Raw genomic sequence first — 12,025 nt, 5'->3', positions numbered from 1 at the left:
TTGCTTGTATTGTCTGGTCCATCTTTGTCATTCTCCTATCCATAGTATCAAGCATGGCTATTACAACAACCATGTTTGCAAATTGTCCATCCCCGCTTCCTTTAATTTCATCCAGCCTTGGATTGTGGTACTTACGAGAATGCTTTGCAAATTCTTCAACCAACTCCTTGACTTCCCCCAGATTTTTCTTAGTTAGTGGTCCTTGAGAATCAAGGAGCTGCCTTGTCATAACATTAACACCATCATAAAATATTGAGACTTCTTGTTGTATGTTAAGCTCATTTTGAGGACAATTTCTTAATAATCCTTTGTAGCGATCCCATGCCTCATAAAGTGACTCACCCGGATTTTTCTCAAAATTGGTTATTGCCTACCTAAGTTTAGCTATCTTGGAAGGTGGGCAGAATTGTTCTAAAAACTACTCGCATATTTGGGCCCAAGTAGTGATTGCACCAGGTGGTAGTTCCTTTAGCCAGTCTTCTGCAACTCCTTTAAAAGTGTGACATCCCCAAAATCTCGGCCAGAAAAGACCGATTTTCATTTATGCTTTTAAAATATTTTCAGAGTAAATCCTTTTGATTTGAAAGAGTTGCGGAATTTGTTCCCAAAAACAAAACATGATAAAACAATGTTTACCAAAGCATTTCATAAAAGAAATGTATTTTCATTATAATCAAAACTCGGGGTGTCATGTTCCCATACAGACCAATAAGCATAAACGATAACATTACAAGTCATTCAACAAATATATACATATACAGACTTGTAAACAAAACAACTGATGGTTCATCCATCTCATGCCCTCGCGCCACTTCCTGTAATACAAATAAAACTGAGTGGGTCAGGCTTGGGAGCCTGGTGAGCATATAGGGTTTTCAACCCACAATAAATAATCATATTTAATTTTCACCAACCAACAATAACCCAGTTACCCATTCCCGTTATTCTCACTTTATGTCCCTAAAACAACAAACATAAGGGACCTAGTCTAAGAATATTTCATCGGGGCGACAACACATGCTTCGGGGTTTCCTCAGCAATATAAGTCAAATAAGGCAACCATGAGGGGGATGGAGTACAGCGAATGAACACCCAAGTTCATTAACACCTACAGGTGGCGAACCTGCTAACGTTTCCACAAGACTGTCTAAAATAGTCAGTGGTCGTCATCTAAACTCCGCTAGATGACTAAATCAAACAACAACGAGACCTCTCATCTGTTTATTACACACCAACTATCTACCCATGTTCTACCCAACATATTAGTAGATAAAATATACATTTTTATACATAGTTTTGAAAACCTGTATATCATGCTTTAATCAACAAATAATCCACATAACAGATGAGGCACACACACATAACACATATCTCATAGAGAATAAATCATATCTATGAGACAGAAGAGAGTAAATACACATTCACGCATATAAACAACAATATACTATACACATAGCACGTATTTTATAGAAAATACTTAATATTTATGTGTTAGAAGAAGGTAACTACACACTCACACCTATAAACAACAATATACTTAATACACTCGAACCAAACTTGTATTATTATCGTGTTTATGAAAGGTAGTATATACTCACTTGATCAGAAGATGATCGGACAGCACTACGACTTGCAGAAGTAGTAATCCTCAGCAGATCAGAAAGATCTTCACAAAAAACGAACTTCTCGCGGGCAGAGCTTCGGCTCAGGAACCGCACTTCTCGGGATCTTCGGGATCTCGGGACTTGCCTCGGGGCTCGAGAATGATACCGGGGCTTCGGGATATTTCTGGCACGCAAAACGATGCAAAACGGGAGAGAGAAGAGAGAAAATGAACAAAAGACTCGGCTGCCTTCGGATCCTATTTATAGGAGGCTGGAGCCTCGGAGTACGCGGGGCGTACTGCAGTACGCGGCGCGTACTGCTTCCGAAATCGTCATTGCATGCGTCATCCGAGCCACTTGCTGCGAGTGTCGACACCTTCGGAGTACGCGGGGCGTACACGAGTATGCGGGGCGTACCTCGGATCAGACCGGTGTCTCCTTCGGATAATGCTTCCGAATTAAAGATTAAAAATAAATACAAATTATTTAATAAACTTCGGAAATACATATCTTCTTCATATGAACTCCGTTTTCGATGTTCTTTATATCCACGCGAAGGTGAGACTACGCTCTACAACTTTCGTTTAGACTCCGTCGGCTAATTTCGACTTTATTTTTATTATTTATTTTTAATAGGCCGCGACAGAAAAAAACTTCGTTATAAATTCATAACTTCTTCGTTTGACGTCCGTTCTCGCCTAACTTTTTATCGCTTTGATACCAACAACGAGACCTTCGATCCTCGTTTAGATTTCTTCGGCTAAAAACCGCTCAATCTCAAATCGAGTATTTCGGGCTGCACACCGCTAAGTCGAAACTTCGATAAACCATAATTTCCTCATACGAAGTCAGATTTGGGCGTTCTATATATATTCGGAAACCTCGTTTCAACTACTACAACATTAACCAAAGATATCAAGTTTATTTTACACTTAAATTTTGACACTTATTTTTATTCTTAATTAATCAAACCACATAATTAAGCAATTAAGCACAAAACATATAATACTCAAATAATACAATCTTATTATTTCAAAACGGGTTACAAAAGTTAACCTAGACTATTACATTGCTAAAAATGGCAAGCCCGGAAACACAGGCGTTACAAAAAGTGACTGGTAGCATCCTTAGCAAGACTGTTTCTCTAGGAACATTTGGGACATTGAAATAGTTTGCTATGTCATTTACTTCATCCAAATGCTTGTAAGCATCCTCATGATCCTTTCTAGAAAATGGTATATCGTTGAGTGCAGTAAGGATGTGTCCTTTCAGCTCAAATGTGGCAATTGTAGGAATTGCAGGTTGTACTAAGCCAGGACCAACATCATCTCTAATTTGCTTCTTGTAAGCTCCCATGGACATATCCGCAATGTTTGCCATCTTGTTTTCTGCCATCTTGTTTTCTGGCTCGTCTTCAGGTTGTACTAAGCCAGGACCAACATCATCTCTAATTTGCTTCGAATATGTACTTGACTCTCCCGTGTTATTCCCTTTCTTCTTCCCAAAAACTAACTTTAGATCTTTGAAAGGCGATTTCTTTGGTGTTTGGTTCACTCCTGCGTTCTTATCTGTCATCTTGTGAATGGCCGACTCTGGATCTTCAAGTGGTGGCACCAAAGGTTTGTTGGAACCTTTGGTCATGAACTACTGCAATAAAACAAAAGTAAAAGTTTAAAACTGAACAAAAAATAACTACAAAATTGTCTACTAACTAGTCACCACGACGTGGTAAAGAGTACCACCTCGTGTTATTGCAGAAAAATTAATGGAAAAGAAAAACGAAGAAAATCTAAAAACTACTTAACTCACGTGTTGAGCTTAAGGTGCACGTCCTGAGTCTAGTACTGAAACAAAAATCTACGCTGAAAAATTAACTTTTTGCAGGTTTTACCCCACAAAAATGATCGACTAACCTAGAGCAATCATGTAAGTCCCTAAAATGCATGTGTATCAATCAGATCCGTTTGATGGTGCGGAATCCCAATCAAACAGATGATGTCAGATCAAATAGAAGAGAATGAGAAGAAGTAGATGATGAATCTGAATGTATTAATGAATAGAATGATAATCCGGATACAAGAGATTCACACACACACTAACACACAATAGTTCTCTCTTCTCTCTGGCCGTAAACTCTCTAGGGTTCATCAATCCTCTACTCCTCACCCTAACACCTATATTTATACAAGGGGAACATGGGCTTGGTGGACATGGGCCGTAAATGGGTTTACGACCGTAAGGTGTTTACGGTCGTAAACTCAACCGTAAACATGACCGTAAACTCTAGAAATATTACAGAAAAATATAATTGCCTAGAAAAGCAAAGTATTTTTGGATTTTTTTAATTTTTCAGATTTTTGATTTTTTTTTCTTTGATTTTTGAATTTTTCTGATTTTTTTTATTTTCATTATTTTAAATTTTTAATTCTCCCCTAATATTTAAATTAGAAGAAACTATGACAAATTTAACAAAAATAAAAATGATATCTAACTTTAAGAGTGATTTATGATCAAAGTTTTTAGACAATCTTTATCCACTTGTCGGTACCTTTCATATTCACATATTTGTCTGGTCGATCGTCGGTATTGTGGTCCACTTAAACACGAAAAAATTATGACAAATTTAGGACATACTATTTGTTACAAGACAGGGTGAACTTAAAATCCTAAAATTTATATATGATCCTAATTCCTTAGATACTATATCTTAAGGTCCATTCATCTGACGACGACCAGGGATATTGTTGTCCACATAAATTGAGCAGCGAGATCTATAGACAATCTTTGAGTGTTCAATTTTCATTGTACTGGAACATGTTTCCCGCTTCCTGATATGCCCCAGCCATCAAGAACTTACAGAGTACTCCTTACACCGGGTGAGCAGACAACCATTCAGAGAGAGGATAGATTCAGAATTCTATTACTTATTACTTCAGAGGGGTTGAGAAGTAGAAGGTTGCATATGATGTGTACCAGGTCGGATTAGAAGTCGCACAAAGGAGACAGCAGATGGCTAACAGATAAGAAGTATTTCACATATATAACATGCAGATAAATAGAGTTGCATATGTTGTGTACCAGGTCGGATTGGAAGTCACGCAAAGGAGACAACATATGACTAACAGACGGAAAGAAAGAAAATGATATTCTACAGACCTAATTTATCAGAATTTACCAGTCGCCCCATCCAACCGGAATTAAGGACAAAATCCGCACATCGAGGAAGAGTTAAACCACGGTTCCAAGTACGGGTTCATTTAATGTGACGAGTGGATACCCATATATATCTCCCTGCTCAACCTATCCGAGCGTCGTATTGTCAGGCTGAATGGATCTAACTAGGTCAAGATTTGTCAAGTCTATAAATTTCCTATGTTCAACTCTGCCTAGTCAAGTCCATTTAGAATCTTTCGTGCCTACCGATGCATCAAACCAGAGCATAGACCCTTCAACTTCGGGTACGTTACGCATACTCAGGTTGCCTGTTATCACTTGATAATATCACTTCCCAAAAAAATCTCCCTCACTTCATACCAACATATTTTTTTGATTTTTTTTAATGTTTTTTTTTTTTTTGAAAATTTTCTAATTTTTGTTTTGTTTTTATTTCTCCCCCTAAATTTGTGCATAAGAGCGAAACGAAAGTGAATGCACAAATTTAAACTATCCTAAAACAAAAATTAGTCTTTAAAGCGAATCAGCTTAAGAAAAACTCAGGAGTATAGAGAAGAAAACGCAAACCGTAATTCACCAATTGAATCTGCATCTAGAAGGTCTGAGAACAGCACGCATAATCTCAGAACAGATCCGAAAATTCTTCATATCATTAAGCACTAATCCCATTTGTGATCTCTTCCTTTCTTCCCTTCCCGCAACAAACACATACTCTCAAATAATATTATGAGTGTTGTACAGTTGAGAGATGTCCCCAATCATATGCTAGGAGCAGCCACTACCAACAAACCGAAGTCTGATGATATGCCTCCATAGCTGCTCCAGCATAGAGCGGGATCAGTTGGTCTTTGGAACCCGGTCCATTTTAAAACTGGGTCGACCTTTGTCATCAACACACAATACTTTCTCCCATGACATATCCTGCTTATCACAAACAGAAGATGTAGAAACGTTAGAAGCATTAGGAGATTTGGGAGTTTTCACCTTTGGTACCCATCTATATTCGGGTTTAACCCATTTCTTGTTCGATCCGATGGGCGCCTCGGCACTTGATTTGGAACTTGAAGCCGATCTTTTAGATGATTTTGACTTATTAGGTCTTTGTTTCACTGGTGCATCTCTTGGATTGGACTTCTTGGCCGACGTTCCCTCCTTGTCCTTGGAATTTTGATTCTTGGCCTTGTGAAATTGATTCTTGGTCTTCTGCGCGTTCCAATCGCTATTGTCTGAACGTGACCTTGAGGGGTTTCTTTTGAAGTATCTCCCTCTTGGTGCGTTCTGCCAACCTTGTGCATAGTAGGGAACATATGCGCGATTAGGATAATTTCTGGCAATGTGTCCAGGTGTTCCACAGTGAAAACAAGTCTTTTTCTTCACTGTGAAGTTATCTTTTCCTGCCCCTGGTGGCGTATCTTTTCCTTGTCTCTTATTGTTCCCACATGCACACTTGCCACAAGAACTCTATTGCGTTGGAATTGGTGGCCTGTATTTACCAACGACAGGTTGATTAGAAGCAACAAATTTAGAGTTCAAGGGGTCGTTTGTTTGTTCAGAAGAACTCTCCTTGTTCTCATTCTCTGCTACTTTACCTGCACATGTAACAGAAGCATCAGTATTTTCAACATTAATAACTCCTCCTGACACAAATCCAACTCGTTTGCCATATCGAAGATGTGGCTCCCTGTCAGTTTCGTCCTGTGTCATAGGGATGGATGTGTAGTTATGATTATAAGGAGGAAGTACATTATCATACCCTAGACCCTTGTTTTGATTTTCTTTGAATTTTAATTGGGTTTCATATAAGGACTCGACTGTCTGACTTGACGCAATATAATTTTTGAAACGGACATCTGTTTTTCCACACTTAATTTTTAAAGCGTCAAGTTCTTCAGTTACAACAACAAGTTGTCTCTTAACATAATCATAATTTTCACACTTGTTGCTATACTCTTCCTGAAGTTTCCTAAAGTCCTTGGTTTTTGCTTCTAACTCAGCCTTCAGGGGTTTCTGTCCTTTCCTGAGTTGATATCCTTTATATCTCAGGTCCTCAACTTCCCCTTTTAATAAATCAATTTGTTCCCGAAGAAATTTAATCGTATCTTCACATGATTGAGAACATGAAACTTCACATGAATGAGAACACGACACTTCATTGATCAGAAGGTTTGCTGAATTCATTGTTTTTCGACAATTCAAAGCATTAAGTTCTTTAATTATATCAGCTTGACTAAGACGATTGAGATCTTTTGTCTTCTTGATGTCAGCCACGTCTATATCCCACGATTTTGGAAGTGAATTCAATACCTTTTTGTTTATCTCAGATTTAGACAAGAAGATCTCAGCTATATTCATCTCAGTAGTGAGTGTAGTAAATCGTTGCAATTGAGTTTCGAGGGTTTCTCTAGGGATATAATCGAAAATGTTGAAATTTTGTCTTAACATATCCTGACGACTCTCTTTCATGTTTTCAAGTCCCTCGTAGACCTTAAAATCAATTAAAAACACAACTAGAAGCTAAAATAAAACTTAAAAGTCAAAAAAATAAAAAGTATAAAAAAAAAGTCAAACTCAAAAGTCAAACATGAAAAAGTCAACCTTGAAAAAGCCAAAACGAAAAGTTAAATTTGAAAATTTTAAAAATTAAACGAAAAAGTCAAAGTTTAAAGTCAAAGGTCAAACTTGAAAGTCAAAGTCAAAGTTTGAAATAAAAAGTCAAAAATAAAAACAATTATTATTATTATTTTTATTATTTATTATTTTTTTATTTTGGATGAAAATAGAATTTAAAACAAAAAAAAAAAGTGAATTTTGGGTTAAAAGTGTCAAAAATGCAAAATTAGAACCCGAGAAAAAGAGTGTTTAAGAATTAAATGTAGGAGGAGAAGAACATCCAGCAAGCTGGATCAATTGGCAAAGGCGCTGGACTTATGAGCTGAAGCACCCGAGATTGATTCATGGCACCTGCAAGTCGCTTCCTATTTTTTTCAGATGCGCATGCGAGCTGCTGCTTAGCCGACTTTCAAGCCGCAAACGAAGCCGAGCCGAAATCCGAGCCGTATACTTCCAACCGAGCCGCAAACTCCGAGCCGCAAGCTCGGAAACCCTAGCCGCAAACACGAACTTTGCCGCCGGCCGTGAACAGTTTCCGGCCGTAAACTCCGGCCGTGAACTATTTCCGGCAGTAAGCTCCAGCTGAAAACCCTTCAACGAGTACGTGAAAAACAACGGTTTTTCGACTTTGAAGCTCCAAAACTCGATCAAAAACCTTTTTTTATGAAAAACACGAAGAACAAACCTCCCTTATTTTTGCGAGATCTATCCAAAAACGCAAAAATATTTTTAAAATAAGATCAAATAATGCCCCAAATCTGACAAAATTGACTGATACAACTTGGCTCTGATACCAATTGTAAGTCCCTAAAATGCCTGTGTATCAATCAGATCCGTTTGATGGTTCGGAATCCCAATCAAACGGATGATGTCAGATCAAATAGAAGAGAATGAGAAGAAGTAGATGATGAATCTGAATGTATTAATGAATAGAATGATAATCCGGATACAAGAGATTCTCACACACACTAACACACAATAGTTCTCTCTTCTCTCTGGCCATAAACTCTCTAGGGTTCATCAATCCTCTACTCCTCACCCTAACACCAATATTTATACAAGGGGAACATGGGCTTGGTGGACATGGGCCGTAAATGGGTTTACGGCCGTAAACTCAACCGTAAACATGACCGTAAACTCCAGAAATATTACAGAAAAATATAATTGCCTAGAAAATCAAAGTATAAACCATATTTTGACCCAACAAATCAAGAATCAAATAAGTCATTCCCCGGCAACGGCGCCAAAAACATGATGCGTGCAAATAGCTACACCGAATTTTAAATTTATAACCTAACTAACTTAACTAACTAAATTGCACCTAGGCAGTGTACCTATTCAAATTATAGAATAGTTTAGGTAATTCGGGTGTCGATCACAAGGAACGGTTTTAACTAATTAATTTATCTACTATTAAATTAACCTAAATTTCTAGAAAAGTGGTGGGTTTTATCTAATTTTGCAACTTTAGATGAACTTAATTCTCTAAAACAAATTTAATCAATAAACAAATTACTTCTGTTAGTTCGAATCCACTTTCCCTCAATAGTTTATAAATTATTTATGAAAATTCCTGTTGGTTACCAATTAGAATATGTATGTAGGATTTCGACTGGCAGGAGTCCTTATCGGACAAGGATTTCGACTTTGCACGTACTCATCTTCCGGAATCCTCCATGCCATGTCGTGAACGTGTGGTCCACTTCGTGAATTGAGCTGATTTCGAGGTTTTCTTTTTCTTTTATTCTCCAAGCCTCCAAAGTTCCAAGCTTTGTCGTTTTTAGTCCCTATTCTTTAAAAATGCTCCTTTTTGGTTGTAAACTGTAATTTAAACTTATAATTATCCTTATTCCTTGTAAATAAACAAATTATGTATAAAAATGTACTTAAATATTGCCTAAAAGTATGTATAAATATGGCAATATTAGAAAGGTACCACAACGTGACAATGGATGGCCATTGCATAGTGCCTGTTCAGACCCAATCCCACGTATTTTTAGGGTTTCATCCATATTTAAGAATCTTTTCCCCCATTTTAGGTCATCTTTTTCAGCCTCCATTCCTTCATCTCAAAACCCTAGCCTCTCTTCCATGGAAATGAACTTGGTGGCTATATCTTGAGGTTGTTTGCTTCATTTGGTGAAACGTGAAGAAGAAGTTGGTTAATTTTGGTACAAGGAAGCAAGTAGCAAGCTTGGATCCAAGATATTCTTCACATTTTTGAGTTATTGAAGCGGATTCGTGGAAACAAGCATTGATGAGAAAGGGATCATATTATAGTGTTCAAAGTTCTTTAATTTAGGTGACTTTCGCCTCATAGTACCGTAGGTCAAAGGCACCAATGTCGGCCCACTATTTGTGGTTATCTGTTAGTAGGGGGGATGCCCTAGGGAATGTAGATATTCATGTAGGATAGACAGAGGACTCTTGGTTTAGGCTCTTTTGCATGTTTCTCATTTGGTTGTGGTTCTGAAGTAGGACCACCTGTCCGGGTGGCTATCTCACCTCTGATTATATACGGTTATACATTCCTTGGATTGTTGATATTTAGTATGATGCTATGTTTTAGTGATCTGTTAGATCAGTATCCTGGTATATAGGATGTTGCTATGTTGTAGTGATCTGTTAGATCTGTATCCTGGTATGTAGAATGTTGCAATGTGGTAGTGATCTATAGAACTGTATGTTTATATGTACTTGCTGGTTATCATCTAGTGGAGTGGCTTAGGAACTGTATCTAGTCATGTACGCTAGCCTAAGAACTATTAATCTAGGCTCTCTTGTCTGTTCCTCGTTTGGTTGTGGCTCTAGAGTAGGATCATCTGTTCGGGTGGCTATCGCATCTCTAGGTACTTATGGTTACACATTTCATGGAGGTTAGTTGGTAGCGAGATTAGGTGTTGTGAGAGGAATAGCAGGAGGTAGTGAGCTGTATGATTGATGTTTTTATGTATTATGTCCCTACTTGATCCTGATTGTTTTTATGTCGACATATGGTAATAGTAAGTTGAGGTGGTCTTGCTTTGTGTTGGAGGTTATGATACTCGCTGCGGGTCGGATGTAAGTCGTAGGCACAGAGGCTCAGGAAGAGTGGTTGGGTTGAGGCAGTATTCCAACAAACCCTGAGTATTCCAACCCAATGGCTGATTGGACCCATTACATGTTGGCATTCCAGTCTGATGATTGATTGGGCATGGGTATTCCAATCGGGAGGGTCTGGGCCGTTATGTTTGCTCGTATATTTATCATATGGGGTATTTTCAGGGAAACTCACTAAGCTTTGTGCTTACCCAGTTGTTTATTGTTTCAGGTATCATCAGTCATCATCGAAAGGCAAAGACGTGACTGTACACATTCATCAACAACAATGAAGATTATACGCTTTAATATTACTCTAATTTTTAATAAATGTAATTGGAATAAACAGTTTCCTTCATAATGGATTTATAACTGGAAAGATTTACTTGAATAAAAATGAAAAGTTTTGTTGTTAAAATGGGACGTTACAAAAGGGGGAAAGACAATCTTTCTAATGCTAGATTTTTATTCGATTTAGAGAAATCCATAGAGATGGCAATAGTTGATGAGTTAAAGCTTAGAATGATGTTAATAGAATGTTGTGTTATTGCTTCGTCGGAGTTGAAGGATCAAAAAAAGAAGGGATGATGAAGACGTCAATGTCACTAAAAATGGAAAAGAAATAGGAGTTAAGGAGGGTGAGAGATGGGATGGTAACAGGTAGGACCCAGATTAAATTTCTCTAATGTGGTTTCAGGCATAGTGTGGGGAGATAAATATATGTGGAGTCTATTAATTTTTTTAAATATATAAACAATAAATACATAAATAAGAAAATTAATGAAAAAATAAACTAATAAGGGCACAATAGTCTTTTAGGTAAGACATGATCAAACGCAACAAAAATAAACAGTAGGGGTCATCAAGTTAAAAAATAAATTAGGGACCAAACGTGAAAACTACCCCAAACTACAGGGACCATTCATGTAATTTACTCTTACCTTTTCGGTTTGTTCAAATATGCGTAACTACTTTTTTTGTACACAACTAGGTACAAAATTTTTGAAAGTGTTCACATATGACCATTATGACCGGATATAACCTGCTATAGTTGGTCAAATGGTCATATGTGAATACTTCCAAAAAGTTTGTTACCTACATGTATACAAGGCAAAATAGTTACCCAGATGTGAACAGATCAAAAAATAGTAAGTCATATTCCCAAAAAATAATTATATTTTGTGTTCGCGAGTCAGGGAGAAGTAAAAGAAAATTTAATCATTTTGTTATTTTCTCTCAAAATCCTTCCAAATTAGAAGAAAAGTTAGGAGAGAAACTTATCATTTCATTTCTTTCCTTTTCCTTTAATCAGAAAACTTAATTTAATCATTTTGTTATTGCTCTCAAAATCCTTCCAAATTAGAAGAAAAGTTAGGAGAGAAACTTATCATTTTATTTCTTTCCTTTTCCTTTAATTAGAAAACTTAAGAACATTGTAGTGGTGTTGATTATGATGACATGTGCGGAATTAGAAAGATCTAGTGAATCATCATGTAAAATCAAAAACACAAGGAGTAAATAAATCTTTGTAAGCTCTTATTAGATCTAGAAAGAATTTA

At 37.1% G+C, this 12,025-nt stretch overlaps 1 non-coding gene across 1 annotated transcript; it reads left to right on the top strand.

Moving 5' to 3' along the window:
• The first annotated feature begins 274 nt into the window (after window positions 1-274).
• LOC111891931 (small nucleolar RNA R71) lies at window positions 275-382 on the top strand. The gene has a single exon (XR_002850398.1). It is a non-coding gene; the product is annotated as a small nucleolar RNA R71 (small nucleolar RNA).
• The last annotated feature ends 11,643 nt before the right edge of the window (window positions 383-12,025 follow it).

This window comes from Lactuca sativa, chromosome 5 (genome assembly GCF_002870075.4).
Source record: "Lactuca sativa cultivar Salinas chromosome 5, Lsat_Salinas_v11, whole genome shotgun sequence".
Lineage (NCBI taxonomy): Eukaryota > Viridiplantae > Streptophyta > Magnoliopsida > Asterales > Asteraceae > Lactuca > Lactuca sativa.
The sequence above is the reverse complement of the archived record's forward strand: the minus strand, read 5'-3'. Positions and strand labels throughout refer to the sequence as shown.